General features: G+C 36.3%; 1 protein-coding gene and 1 long non-coding RNA gene across 30 annotated transcripts in view; one reads left to right on the top strand and one right to left on the bottom strand.

The window, feature by feature from the left end:
* The window catches only part of CNTN4 (contactin 4), a 922,691-nt gene that overhangs the window by 852,546 nt on the left and 54,852 nt on the right, over nucleotides 1–15,293 (top strand). The window lies entirely within an intron of this gene.
* The window catches only part of LOC112662844 (uncharacterized), a 171,812-nt gene that overhangs the window by 147,044 nt on the left and 9,475 nt on the right, over nucleotides 1–15,293 (bottom strand). Inside the window, exons 4-5 of one of the 17 annotated variants that reach the window (XR_007404301.1) lie at nucleotides 11,500–11,565; nucleotides 11,206–11,397 (exon numbers count right to left, since the gene is read on the bottom strand). The exons of 12 other annotated variants lie outside the window; for them this stretch is intronic. This is a non-coding gene — a long non-coding RNA (uncharacterized LOC112662844). Of the gene's footprint in view, nucleotides 1–11,205; nucleotides 11,398–11,499; nucleotides 11,566–12,168; nucleotides 12,188–12,415; nucleotides 12,434–14,161; nucleotides 14,181–15,293 lie in introns of those variants that run through there. 4 more of the 17 variants (XR_007404302.1, XR_004807600.2, XR_007404303.1 and 1 more) reach the window with 4 other exon arrangements.

Raw genomic sequence — 15,293 nt, 5'->3', positions numbered from 1 at the left:
CAAATAAATAAATAAATAAATAAATAAATAAATAAATAAATAAATAATTTTTAAAAGATAGTGGACAGAAAGGAATATCCTCTAATTCCCATCAGAGCTCATATCCCAGCAGTACAACCAGTCCCAGGATCAACCATCTAGATGATTCTCTGCAACTTGTCTTGTACTGAATGATGGCAAACAACTTGCCATACACCAATTATGAAATATGCCATGTTCACCCCAAGTTTTAAGTGGATGGATAAATGTAGCTAAGGATAGGAACTTCAACCTATTTTAAGAGATATGTAGCTAAGGTAGGAACTTCAACCTATTTTAAGAGATTAAATGCTTTATTATTAGACTTCTGGTAAAATGTAGATGGTGATTATCCAAGTATGGAATAAGAGATTTTGGTAGTTCATAATTTAACTGTTTTTTTCTTAATTTTAGTAATTTATTTGCTTCTTACAATGTGTATTAGGAAAATTCTCATTTTCTATACATGGCAATGATTTAAATAAACTTTATTTATTTATTTATTTATTTATTTATTTATTTATTTATTTATTTTTAAGATTTTATTTATTTATTCATGAGAGACAGAGAGAGAGACCGAGACATAAGCAGAAGGAGAAGCAGGCTCCATGCAGGGAGCCCGATGTAGGACTCCATCCCGGGACTCTAGGATCATGCCCTGAGCTGAAGGCAGATGCTTAACTGCTGAGCCACCCAGTCGTCCCTAAGTAATCTCCTTTTAAAACATATTTAAGTACAGAAGTACATCAGTATAAAGAAAAATATTAAATATGTATTATTATTATGAGAGGATATGCAAAATCATAAGGATGAGATATGAAGATTAGGAAACATGATTTAATGGGATTTTTCAGTAAAGTTTTAGTGGACTTACGGAAAAGACTTAGAGGGACATATGACAGGATCAGTATTTGGCCATCTGTTTTGCTGAAGCACATGGAATACTTTAAAACTGAAATTTCCTAATAGAAGAGGAAATAAAAAGACCAGGGCAGGGCAGCCCCAGTGGCGCAGCGGTTTGGCACCGCCTACAGCCCGGGGTGTGATCCTGGAGGCCCGGGATCAAGTCCCACATCGGGCTCCCTGCATGGAGCCTGCTTCTCCCTCTGCCTGTGTCTCTGCCTCTCTCTCTCTGAATAAACAAATACATAAATTTAAAAAAAAAAAAAAAAAGACCAGGGCAGGAAGAGAAAGAGGAAGGCAGAGATCTGTAGGTATGAGCCCTAAGGTCAAAGTACAGTGGTCCCTGCCAGAGGGAGTTCATTTATTTAGAAGTAGAGCTCTTTCTGGGCTAGGCTGATGATGCTCCACTATAGCCAGTTTTTCTGCAAATGTTCTCAGATTCTTATATTATTCTTGTAGATGAGATAGGGGGAAAAAAGAAATATGAGTTTTATCTTGTCCATATGTTCACAGAAGTTAGCAATCCTGGTACTTTAGGTAAGGTCAGAAGGTATTTCAGGGAACATTTATCTCCCGTTGCTTGGCTCTGACTCCCATTAACATTAATGGGAAGTACATGTGTGTGCATAGGGGCATCCAGACCACCAGGTCTCTGTGAAGGACATTAACATAAACTGAGAAATGCAATTTAGAAATCTGCCCCATAAAGCACGATAAAGGCAGAGAAAACCATTCTGAACTCCACATGAACTGTGCCAAGTACTGAATCGCACATCATAATGCTTCAGCCCTGTACCTTTAATGTAAATGTAACAGTTTAGCCTGAAATATGACTGAGCGCTGCATTTTAATTCAATTTTGAGATCTACAAAGGGACTAATTTATCAGAGAAGGTGTTCTCTAACCTTAAAATGTGCTTGTATTCATTTTGATCTCCTCATACGTAGGATTAAAACACTGTGAAGGTCAGACATCAGAACACATCTTCTCTAACCTTTTTATAATAATTCTATCATTAACAATGCTTTTAAAATCCAATTTTCTTCCTCCTCACCCCCACCGCCACTGTTTTGAAGGGAGGCCGAAGATAGTGTCGAACACAGGGTCAGTAAGTATGGGGGAGGAAAAGGAAGGGATAAATCCACTACAGCAGGTACAAGTTTAAAATAAATCTCTGGCAGGCAACCATAAAATGGATAAATATTCAGATTATGCATGAGCAGACTTCCAAACTGCAGAATTCTGACAGGTGCCCAGGGGGCTCTTGATTATCATCCCATCATCTGAATTTCTAAATTTCACTGATTTTATTTTTCAAACTAGTTATCGTATATTTGAGATTTGGTTTGCTGTTTAATTTTAAGCAAGAACAGTTCTCATGTCAGACCCCAGAATCCTACCAGAAAGCATAATATTTGACCTTTCAACAAAGATGAGCTTTAGCAATTGTCGACATCCTTAAGAACTATGTGGAGGGCAGGCTGCATTTACATGCAATATTGTACTTACTAATTCATTTTTATCTCTATAGCAGAGTAAAAGGCATGCCATTTCACATGACATAGCGTCTTTGCTGTACAGGTTTCGCATGACAGATATTTTTAAGTAGCACTCCTAAAGAAGAGCAACTTGGAGTATTTGTCTTAAATGTAGTTCAGCAAGATAACTATGATAATAACAAAGGTAGCTTCTATTGATCCTCTCCAGGACTAGAAATGAAATGCAGGGCTTTGAGCTATGGATGTTATTATCATAGTTATCTTGTTGAACCACAACTAAAATGACCTTGGGTAAATGTGTGGCTGGTGATTCCAGACCATACTTTGAGAAACCCCATCCTACATCAAACACCTTTGTATATGCCACATAACAAGTTAAAGTTCAATAAAATGCTTAACAGAAATACAGATTTCCAGTACCCTAACCTAATGAAACTAAATCTTTAAGGATGAGGCCTGAAAAATAAACAATCTTTTAAGATTTACTTATTTATTCCAGGGAAACTTGAGAGAGTGCACAAGTTGGGGAAGGGGCAGAAAGAGAGAGAATCTCAAGCAGACTCCCTAGGAGCCACACACAGGGCCCGGTCTCACAATGCTGAGATCATGACCTGAGCTGAAATCAAGACTCAATTGCTTAACCAACTGTGCCACCCAGGCACCCTAAAAATAAATATTTTTGATAAACACCCCACTTGATCCTGATACACATTATACTTTCAAGAGTTGGCCAGCACTTGATGGGATGAGCGCTGGGTGTTATACTATATGTTGGAAAATCGAACTTCAATTAAAAAAAATAAATAAAACAAAGAGAGTTGGCCAGCTATGGCCCATGGGCAAAAGCCAACTAGCCACCTATTTTTTTTTTTTACCCAGGAGCAGGAAGGTTTCTGCATGTCTAACTGGATGGGGAAAAAAAAGAAGAAGAAAAAGAAAAATAGTTTGGGACATTTGAAAATTTTATATTTATATTTTAGTCCATAAACAAGGTCTCAGTGGAACACAGCCATGTCATTCGTTCACATACTAACTGGTTATTTTTTCCTGACAGCAGAATTGAATAATCATGGCACAGACCATATAATAGCAACAACCTATATAATATCCTCAATGTTGCCTCTTAACCAGCAAAACCTAAAATATTTGTTATTTAGCCCTTTCCAGAGAAACAAAAACAAAAACTTAATGATCCTTTTTTTTTAATTACTTTTTTCATTTCCCAGAATTCAAATCTTCAAAATTTGGTCCAAGGTATAACTTAGCCAGGTTATACAGAACAGAGAATTTTGGCATCTCCTTGAGTCTGATTACAAGCTGAAATTGGTGGGGATATTTCTTTCACAAGACCTTAGCCTCACTCCAGTATCAAAAGAGTTGACCTCGTACTTGGATATAAGTTAAAAATCCAGAGAGGCAATCGGATCATTGATTGGGAGAGAGGAGAAAAAATACTTAGCAGACACTAGAACAGTATTCAGGCTGCTTCTACAGAAATGAGGAGGTCTCACACTGCTGGAACCAGGTGGAATCCTAAAGCACAAAATGAATCAACTGGAGTTTATCAAGATACTTATCTCTTCCTGAACTTTTCACTGTCACCAGCCTAAAGCAATTGAACTATTTCACATTTAGTTTACACATCTCTCTGGCTGCAGGTTATTCTTTCATTAATGTATTTTTTTTCTTTTTAAGTTTCCCTATATACATATTTTACCCTGTTTTCATTTAGATTTTAAAAGATTTCTTAATAAATCAGTAAATAAAATAATTTAAAAATTAAAAAATGAATAAAAATATATTTTTGGTTTTTGGATTAAATTTGTTCCGTTTGGTACACAGAATTACTTTCATAATAAGAAAAAAAATTATTTACCTGTATTTCATATAAAAAAGACCCTCAGCAGAATTTAACTAAGACTTCATATATTTGTAACAAGAAATTATTTTGAGTTTTCTTTTTCTATCCCTGCAAAGTAAAAATGCTGCTGTGGCTTGCTGAACATTTAATTGATTCCTTCATTGCCAGAATGCTCACCATCCATCCCATCAAGAATTTATTTACATTTAGAAGAAGAGATGCTACCAACTATATACATAAACAGCCAGAAACAAAATTTTTACCAGCACCAACAAATTTTACAGCATATCTATAGTGTACCCTGTAAAATACTTCTGTTTTAACTGTAGGACACTGAGAAATATAAATCTATCCGTGCATAGCATGACCAACACAATAATGTAGAGTCTTTGCAATTGGAACCTCTTTTGAAAATGAGTTTGAAACAGCCCACATCTTCTATGTAAAATTATTCAAGGCTTTATCCATATTTGACTGGGGATCAATCAGAAATCAGTAACCAGCAATGACACTTGGCTGCTAACCCACAACAAAAGCTTTTAACATTGGGCCCTTATAACAGAATACATTTCAACCTAATTAGGTGTCTTCCACTGGAACCAATTATTTCTAGGCAATAATTAAGGGTCTTTCTAATAGGATTAACACAAATTCTGACCCAAGGCACCCAGAGTAGGAAAAGTTTGTTGTTAAAAGTGCTAAATGCTAATTATGTTAGATTCCCCTGGTAGAAGGACAATGGCCAGAATATTTCAATACTAGATCCTGTTAGATCTGAGAAGACCTGCCACAATTAACTAAGGAGAATCCTAAAGAAATGATGGATAAGTGTACCTCTTGTTCTTCCTGTATTCACAGAGCATGACATAACCTGGAACTCTTTCTACCAAGACATGCAGCCAAGATCTTGATGAAACAGAACATAATTATTTCCCTTGACATTCCTTTGAGCCCTAATGAGGGCCACATGGACTTAGCAAATACTGTGCCATTAGCAATATCAATCATGGACAGAATGACTTCCCTGTTTTGTTTAATTCTTTCTGTAAAAGAGCTGCATCATCTTTTATAATGCTAAGATTTAAGTTTATTAAGATTGTATACCTTGACAGTCTACTCTGACACCATCCTGCCATCATTTTTTCATCCTTGGTCTAGAGGGAGTAAGTAATTCCTTAACTCCTGTATTTCTGTGCCAACTCTGCCCTTTCATAGGAAGGCATCTCTGCTGAGGCAGGCTTCACATACTTGCTTTGGATATAAAAGCACACTGTTGGCCAACAAGATTCTGAAAAAAATCTCAATCTCACTAGTAATCAGAGAAATGCAAATCTAAGCACCAGTATGATAAGATTTTGTACATATGAAATTGGCAAAAGATAAACATCAACAAAACCTTTTGTTGATAAGGCTGTGAAGAGAATACTCATACACTCACTATAAGTAAGAATGCAAAATGGAATAGACTCTGAAGAGAGAAAGTAACATTAAAAAAAGTCAGTCACCTTGGCGCATCAAGTCCATTTCTGGGTATCTACTGTAGAGGAAACTATATGTGTTTTAAGGTAGACTTGCAAAGGTTTTGTTGTTTGTAATGACAAAAAAACACAAGCAAAATAAAAAAATCATACAAAAGGTGTTATTTCCTATAATGCATGTAATATGATTTAATATAAAATCAGTAATATATAATAATACCATATAATATTTAAACATAAAAATACATGCTCAGTATAAACATGAAGTCATGATAGTATTTGTGCAGGGAGGAAAACCTTGGAACAAGGTTATATGAAAGGACATAACCTGTATTGGTAATATTTAATTTCGGTAAAATCTTCATATATATTCAGAGGAGGAAAGAATGGAAAAAATGTTAAAAATTGCTGATTCTAGAAATAGGAATAAGAGTACTGCTGAATTGTTTTTGCTAGTCTTTCATGTATAATATCTCAAATTAAAAACACCAGGTCAGAATTCTTCAGCATGGTAAGATTTTGTGGTCAAAATCATCTAGACAGTGGATCTGATTTTCTCCCTGTGTCCTAGATATTATAGAATAGATAAAACCTTGTTACTAGTGATATTTAACCTTTTGAATCCAAAATTGTCTTTTAAAGAAAAACTCTACTCTAGAATGAAGTAAATGGTTTCATTCCTAATGAATACTTACCAATCAAAATAAATAAAACAAACAAACAATAAAGGCAAACAGAATATGACTCTTTGGCTTCATTAAATGTGAAGCACATAATTAATTTCTTTTCCGGCAATTCAAAGAGACTTGTGTTGTACTGATTCAGTTTAATTGAACTTATTACCACAAGCAGATAATAAGAAGTATATTGAAGATATCCATCTGGCTTGCACTGAAAACCTCACGTTTCATTCTTCATGGCTGTCACGGGCCGTACTAATTGCCTCATTTCAGCTCTTTTACAATCAGTATGATTTAGCTATTAATGTGATAAAATTCTTACTCGAGAGGAAGTTGTTATTAAAAAGCATAGATCTCTGGCCTACTTCTGCTACCACTACTGAACCCATCTCCAGCATTATTAAAGTTATATATTTTTCAAATACATAAATAAAAATCCATCTCTTTCTTGTGCGTATCTTTGTAGGTTACATCTGTCATCTTATATCTTGCCATAGAGCTATTTCCCTACTGTAGGAAAGAAATGGTTTATGTTGAGCTTTTCAGTTCATAAAATGTTTAAAGATCAATGTGGTTTGTTTTTAGCTATGGTATGTTTGCTTTTTTATAATTTCCAAAGCTGAAGTGGATTTTAAGTGGCAAATTATGTAATAAATAAAAAGGAAAGTAAAATTTGGCACTTTTATCTTCTCTTCCTAAATATTGAACTTCCTGTGGTTTGAGAATGATATTTTGTCACGCAGATTGGCTTTATTTGGATACTCTTTCTCTCTCTAAAGCAGACTGTGTGTGTGTGTGTGTGTGTGTGTGTGTGTGTGTGTGTGTGTATCAGTGTCTGTTTTAAATCCTCCATCTTCTTGTAGATGAGGTGGCCACATGGGGGAAGCTAACATTTGGACCCAACTCCAAAAAGGAAGGTTTCATCTATTACCATTCCTGAACCAGAAGAGATAGGTCAGGAAAATTCATGAATGATTCTCCCTTCCTTTCTTGGCATTTGTTTTTTATGCCAGAGGCAGGAAAGGGGTTTTGCTCTCCCAAAGGGGTAATGCCACCAAACCATAATTGAATTTCTCTGGCTGTCATAGGCAATCAAGTCTATGAAAACCTCCCAAAAGACGGTAGGCCTTTAGGTTAAATACAGAATCTGACCAAGATGAAGGCAAGTTAATTAACATTTCCATCATTTCTCTCTGATTTACTCTAGCAAGAATCATTTCTAAAAGGTTAAAATGGTTGTCTCTTTTATGCAGCCATTTGAAGAGCCAAAAGTAGGTTACTGATTAGGGGAGAAGAAATGTAAGCAGAACATTTAGAGCAATAGTGGCTTTTTACACGGCTCTCTAGCAGTTCTGTAATCACTGTGCAAAAGTGCAAGACATGTTATTAAATGAAGATTAGCAGTATCCACTTTGAAACTTTCCCCATACTGGAAAACATCTCACCTATTTTCATATTAACTTCTCCCTTTTCTCTCTTCAGAAGTAGAACTCCTTATAAATATAAGTCAAGCTTGGATTTTTCCCAGAAGAGTGGGATCCAAAGGGTCGAATCAGAAGTGCCTTCTCTTCCATATCTACTTTCATAAGGCTAGCCCACATGTCTTCTGATATAACATATATGTGTCTGTTGGCTTTGTCTACAATATAAGTATCTGATCACCATGCTATTTGCACTTAATACCTATGATGGATAAGGCAAAGAAAATTAAATTATAGAGACCAGTATAGCTGATGAGAAGATACTCTGATGCAGTCCAAATATGAGAGGATAGTCAAAAGATACAAATGACATAGTTATCACCCTCCCTCCGCGGCACCATGGGTCATGGACCACAAGCATCAGAATTGCCTATGGGTTTTTTAATAAATGCACATTCTTGAACTCTCCCTTGCTCTGATGAACAAAAGCCTCCAAAGGTGAAACCCAGGAATTTCCATTTTTAGTAAGTCCTCCAGGGAATGCCTTGCTGCAAACCTAAGAGTTCACAGTCTGAGAGTAGATACTGATAGGTAAAGAGATAGAGCTTTGTTAAAAGTATAGAGGGAACAAAAAGGAAGGAATAAAGAGGGAATTCACTAGGGGGATAAAAGTGATAATTGAACTGGCAACTAAGAAATGAAAAAGAGCTCACCAGGTTAAAAAATGTAATGGTAGTATCAGACAAAAGAAAATTTATCTAATAGCCAAAAGGCATAAAAGCTCCCAGCATGTTTAGGGAAAAACGAATGGAAAGCTGAAATGAGAACACATCCAGAGAAGAGGCCCCTAAAACACTCTTGACCATATTTTAGGAACTGTGGACAAAGAAGAGGCAAATATTTTTATTTTCTTTTTAATGGAAAGAAAACACATTCCATCAATTGTACCTACATGATCTTGACACCAACATCAAGGGAAATTTTACATCTTCTAAGAGGATTTAGAAAGGAAAGTAATCACAGCATAGAATTTTTAAAATTCTTTTTTAAGTATTTGATAATCAGTGTTATATATAGAAATATTAGGGAAAAAAGATAATCTCATTCAGAGAAAGCCACTTAAATGTTGTTGTTTTTTTTACTTTTTTTCCATAATTACATCTAGACATGAATGTGTGTGTGTGTGTGTGTGTGTGTGTGCATTTAAATCTACATTTCACCCTTGAGCAATGCAGGCAGGCATTAGGGTCACCAACTTCTTTTTTATTTATTTTTTTTAGGGTCACCAACCTCTGTGCAGTCGAAAATCCACATATAATTTTGACTTCCTCAAAATTTCGGTCCCCTACTGCTGACCGAAAGCCTTACTGATAATATAGTCAATTAATACACATTTTGTATGTTATACATACCATATATTATATAATTCCAATAAATTAAGCTAGAGAAAAGAACGTATTATTAAGAAAATCAGAAGGAAGAGGAAATACATTATTGTACTGCACTGTATTTATAAAAAAAATTCTGTAAGTGGGCTCACACAGTTCACTCATGTTGTTCAAGGGTCAGTTGTGTATCATTCTGTCTTCAAATCTGTAAATAGATATCCTCACCATAAAAAAAAAAAATCCTGTTTTGTAACTTCTTTTTTCATTAATACCTCTCCAGCAACATAGATTTTTGAACAATAAATAAAGTGTAGCCTTATTTTCTTATAAACATGTTCTCTTGCCAGTCAAAATAACATCAGCAAGACTCCTTCAAAAAGAAAAATCTTTTGTGATATCTTTGTGAGCAAGATAGAGAGGCTGAGAGAGTATTTTGAGAATTGTTTACCATGTCTCACCCCCACAGTGGTGAATAACGGATTCACATTAGCCTGGAAGGGAGATCACCAGCCATCCTTCTGCCCTCTTTGCTCACCCTTTTCCTACTGAAATTTCTTATCAGTGACACATGAAGTTACTAATCATATTCTGGCCACATGAAGTATTAGGGAATAGATGAAAAAATATAATCAGTATTCAGAATTACCATAAAAAGATAATTATATGAACTTAATGTAACAAGCCTAATTTAATAGTGACAAATTAAACATTTGCACTTGGTCCCCAAACTCAGAATGAGAGGGTCAAATTTTAGGGTTAGGCTGTGTGTTAAAGGTTTTAGTTCTGGGGCTCCTGGTGGCTCAGTTGGTTGAGCCTCTGACTCTTGGTTTTGGCTCAGGTCATGATATCAGGATCGAGTTAGAGCCAGGGCTCCACAGTCAGCACAGGATCTGCTTGAGATTCTTTTCCTCTCCCTCTCCTTCCCCCTCTGCTCCCCCCACTGCTCACACTATCTATCTCTCTCTCTCTCTCATAAATAAATAAATAAATAAATAAATAAATAAATAAATAAATAAATAAAATCTTTTAAAAAAAGTTTTAGTGGACTGTAAGATCATTGCAGAGTCAGCAATATTCTATATTTTTTTCTTGAGGCAAATTAAATCTATAATGTAATAGAGTATCCAAAATATGAGAAGGGGAAAACTACTGTAGCACTCATGAAAATACTGGGAAAGGACTATGTTTTTATTTTAAGACTGATCATAAAATTTGAAATCAGCCTAGAAGAAGAGAGCTGGGGTGATGGCAAGGGGCACAGCTAAGGAAACTGAAGTTGGTGAGGCCAAACCAAAGGACTTGTGGAGGGTGAATGGTTGGTATTTTCAAACATTTAAAGATCCAGCAAACTCTAGATGACATCAGAGGGCAGCACCAGAATAGATGGGTGGTAAGCATTAAAGCAGAGGATATTGTTGTGTGTTTAAGAAAAAGAAAGTTTCAAATAATTAAACCATGCAAAAGATGAAAGTAGTCATTTTTCCATTGATAATGATCAGTTCCAGATTGGTCATGTGCTCTGGGGAAACACTGCAGAAAGAATGCAGGCATCAGAGGGAAGTGTGTGTTCTGAATAGCCTGTATGGGGTATTTTTTAGTCATTTTCATATTTTCACAGCAAATTTAGGTAACTGTAAATGATCCATGTGAACCTCCCAACAATAAAATTTTCCAATTCTGCAAGTTTATGGTTTTAAAAACTTATTTTTGCCCTCTGTAGTTTTGTACCCCTAAGTAAAAGCATGCCCCAAGATTGAATTGTATCATGTTGACTTAATTTTCTTATTGCATACTCTTTTCTGATTTGTTTCTCCCAGTCAGAATTTATTCATAATCCGCAATGCAGGATGAGTTGAAAAGGTTATTCTGCTAATTATGTATAGTATATTCTTAAAACACTGTCTAATAAAGGAATTTCTATTATATGTTGGAATTTGAGGAGTTCTATAAACAATACCTTTATCCATTGACTGAAGTTTAAACCCATTGAGAGGTAAGGCAAGGTGGTCAGGCAGATGGCAATTGAATGTTAGCTTTATCCTGATAGAGCTGATAGAAGAGAATGTGGCTAGGTACAGCAATTGTGGGTTCTCTAATGCTGAACTCCAGGTAGACTTGCACCACTGCACAACTTCAAATCACTACAAAACTTACAGAACGGGAGAATCAACTCACTATCTGTGCTTCTTTCACACTTCCAGGAAGAAGAATGTCATAGGGCCAAGAATCCTCCCCCCACCCCCAGACTCACCTTTGGATAATGTTGATGGAGAGATGAGAGGAGTGTCAGGAAGGATCAGCAGCATTAAAACATTGGCTGTAGAACACAGGTTGCAATGGCTAATTTGACTTGAAACCACAGATTTGTTTTGCTTGTCTGTGAGTGTGTTTAAAACTTTTCAGTTAGGGTACCCTCAGAGGGAGGAGTCGTGTATTCTCTAAACTGACCTCAGGCCTCATTATTCCTTATTGTCTTATATCTCTGTATCTGTGATAACTGTCAGGCCCTCTGTAAGCATTTGACATACAGTATTAAGTGGGTCTCATCACTCTATGGAAAAGGCTGGCCTTTTGATTATTTTCAATTATTAAAATACTAAGTAGATATAAATTGAATATGATGGGGATGTGAGAAAAAAATGAAAAGGCAGTGTTTCAAATCTATTTATAATTCTGTACATGATTCTGTTCCAAATCTGCATTTTGCCTCCACGTCTATACCAGGAGGTTATCAGTGGGAATAGAAACTCCATTATCTGAATGGACATAGTCTTCTCAGGAGCAGCCAGTGGTTAATTGGGACAAGAAAACACAAGTCATTATCTTTGAGAAATCTGAAGCAAATTGAGGCAGGTTGTCACCTCTCACCAGGAAACAAATTAGTCCTGTCTTTAAAAAGACTCTGCTTTCTCCAGCTGCTGACTGGGGATTCCTGTCAACTGCCAAAGAAATAGGGAAGATGTGGATTAATGGTACTAAAATAGTGGTCATGAAATACCCATAAACTCACTTTCTCATGTATATTTCTAATTGATTTGACTAGTGTTTTTGAATGACAAAATCTGTGCTAAGCTTCAGCTCCAGGAGATCAGGGTGCCATCTTTCAGCAGAAATCATTAGTGTACTAGTCTTTTCGGGATAGCTCTTTCCCTTAGCTAACTTATCTTCATGGACTCCCGGCCAGACTGGGGGCGGGGGGGGTTGTAGCACAAAAAAGAAGAGAGAAAGAAACAATTAAACAGTAACAATGTGCTAGGTTATAAAGATTGTGAATAATATAAAACTTGAGAAAATATGACCTACTTTTTCTGAATTTTGTGAATATGGGAATGATTGAAGTCTAGTGGAAAGAACAGAGAACTGTGGTTCTGCCATCCTGAGTTTGGGCCCCAGCTCTGTTACCAGCCAATTGTGTAACATTAAGTAGATCCTATCACCCCAGACTTTAGTTTTCTCACCTATAGAATAAAGAACCTTGGACAGAGAGAGTTAAGACATCTCCTTGTTCTAATATTCTACCATTTGATGAAGAAATACTTGGTTGAATTAAAGAATGAAAGCTTAGGACACCTGGGTGGCTCAGCAGTTGAGCACCTGCCCCTGGCTCAGGGCGTGATCCGCAGTCCCAGGATCGAGTCCCACATCAGGCTCCCTGCCTGAAGCCTGCTTCTCCATCTGCCTACGGCTCTGCCTTTCTCTCTGTGTGTCTTTCATGAATAAATAAATAAAATCTTTAAAAAAAAAAAAAAGCATGAAAGCCTTTGAAATCCCTTTTTTTTTTTTCACTCAACAACAACAACAAAGAAAACCAAGGGTAATGTAACTCTGGCTCCCAAAGAAAATGAGAGGAAATCTTCCATGTGCAGGAGATTTGAATTGTATGAACATTTATTTTACATGAATTCAGTTTATGACCCCTGAAGGAAAAAGAAAAATTACAATTTAAGTCATGTAGACAATTTTACCAACCAGTTCATCCATAACTACTTATGAGATAAGGATCTGAAAGGACACTGGGCTCAGTGCACCTCATTATTCATGTACCTCTTAAAATATGATCATCTTGCCACACTAAATGGGATTCCAGTGTTTGATGACATGTTGATTTTAAAGTATGTCACCAAACACAAGCCAGCCACTTCTACTGGCCAATAGCCAAAAAAAAAAGCTGTCTCACTTGGATAGCATATTGATTCCAAGATGGTAACTTTTGGTGGGATTTTTAAAACATAGATTTTATGCTTTTTTTTTAAGCTGTTATTTATTTATTTGACAGAGAGAGCGCAAGCATAAGTAGGGGGCACAACAGAGGGAGGAGGAGAAGCAGGCTCCCCAACCAAGCAGGGAGGCTGATTAGGGGCTCAATCCCAGAACCTTGGGATCATGACCTGAGCTAAAGGCAGAAGCTTAACTGACTAAGCCACCCAAGCACCCCTTTTGTGGGATTTTTAAGGGCAATTTTCAGTCTATAAAACTTTGTTTTAAACTGAGTTCTATGTAGATATATCAGAAAGCATTTAAAACTTGTGCATGAATGTTCATAGCAGCATTACTGTTAATAGCCAAAAGTGAAATCAACCTGTGTGTCCATCAGCTGATGAATGAAAAAAAATCAAATGTGGTCTATCCATATACCGAACTATTATTCTTCCCTAAAAAGAAATAAAATACTAATAAATCCTAATTATACATGAATGAAGCTTAAAAACATGATGCTAAATGAAAGAAGCCAGACACAAAAGGCTACATATTATATGATTCCATTTATGTGAAATGTCTATAACAGGCAACTTCATAGAAATATGGAAAGTAGATCACCTGTTGTCAGAGGATGGGCCAAAAGGAGAATTGGGACTGACTCCTAATTAGTACCAAGTTTCTTTTTGAGGTCACAGCACATGATGGACTTAGTGATGATGGTTATGCAAAACCCTGTAAAGTGGATACTTTAAAAGCATGAAGTTTTTGTTGTGTGAATTATATCTCAACTTAAAAAGAAAAAATAACTACTAATCTCTTTCCCATGCTAAAAAGAAGAAAGAAAAAAGAAGAAAAGGAAGGAATAAAGCAAATTTACCAGCTGTGATTCAGGAATCATAATTTCTAAAGATTGACATATTCTTGGTGATCATCATCTTTATCACTCTTACTTAGGTGATAAAGTAATTGGAATTCTCCCAATCCCAATTCTACTGTGATAACAGCCTTCCATCTACTCCTAAAGACATCATTAGGCAATAGTGCCACCATAAGTCTTCCATTCACTGTCGCCTCATAGACTCTTGGGCACCCTTCTTCTCAATTCTGTGACACCATGCCAGATATTAAGAGCATAGTATTTGGATAGAGAAGTTTTCTGGTATGCCCAATATAATCCATTTCTTCCCTTCTCTAATAATACATTGTAGGGGGGAAGACTATGGGCTTCCAGATAGACAAATCAGGTTCAGATCCCATTGTCACTTACAAGCTGTTCAAAGTGAACTTGTAAAATGGGTATAACCTATTATATAGGCTTTGGGGGAAGACTGAATTAGAGAATGCATTTACACTAATTAGAACATAGCACTCAGGGCAGCCTGGGTGGCTCAGCAGTTTAGCATCACCTCCAGCCCAGGGCATGATCCTGGAGTCCCGGGATCGAGTCCCAACATCGGGCTCCCTGCACGGAGCCTGCTTCTCAGTCTGCCTGTGTCTCTGCCTCTCTCTCTCTCTCTCTCTCTCTCTCTCTCTCTCTGTGTCTCATGAATAAATAAATAAAATCTTTAAAAAAAAGAACATAGCACTCAAATTTTTATTCCCTTCTCTCTCTGATTACTCTTCATAGCCTACCAGTTGAGAGTTCCATATTCTACAACTGCCATATTCTATAAATACGGGTGCTATTGCATACTTGGCTTCAAAAATAAAGTCTTTCTGCCATGATGGTTCTATCTTTTCCTCTCAGTCAGAAAATCAAGATAATGCTTTAAAGTACTTAGTACGTTATCTGGCCATGTGGTAAGCATATTATAAATGTTGGATATCATTATTATTATCACTATT

Source organism: Canis lupus, chromosome 20 (genome assembly GCF_003254725.2).
Source record: "Canis lupus dingo isolate Sandy chromosome 20, ASM325472v2, whole genome shotgun sequence".
NCBI lineage: Eukaryota > Metazoa > Chordata > Mammalia > Carnivora > Canidae > Canis > Canis lupus.
This window is presented reverse-complemented; position numbering and strand designations above follow the sequence as displayed.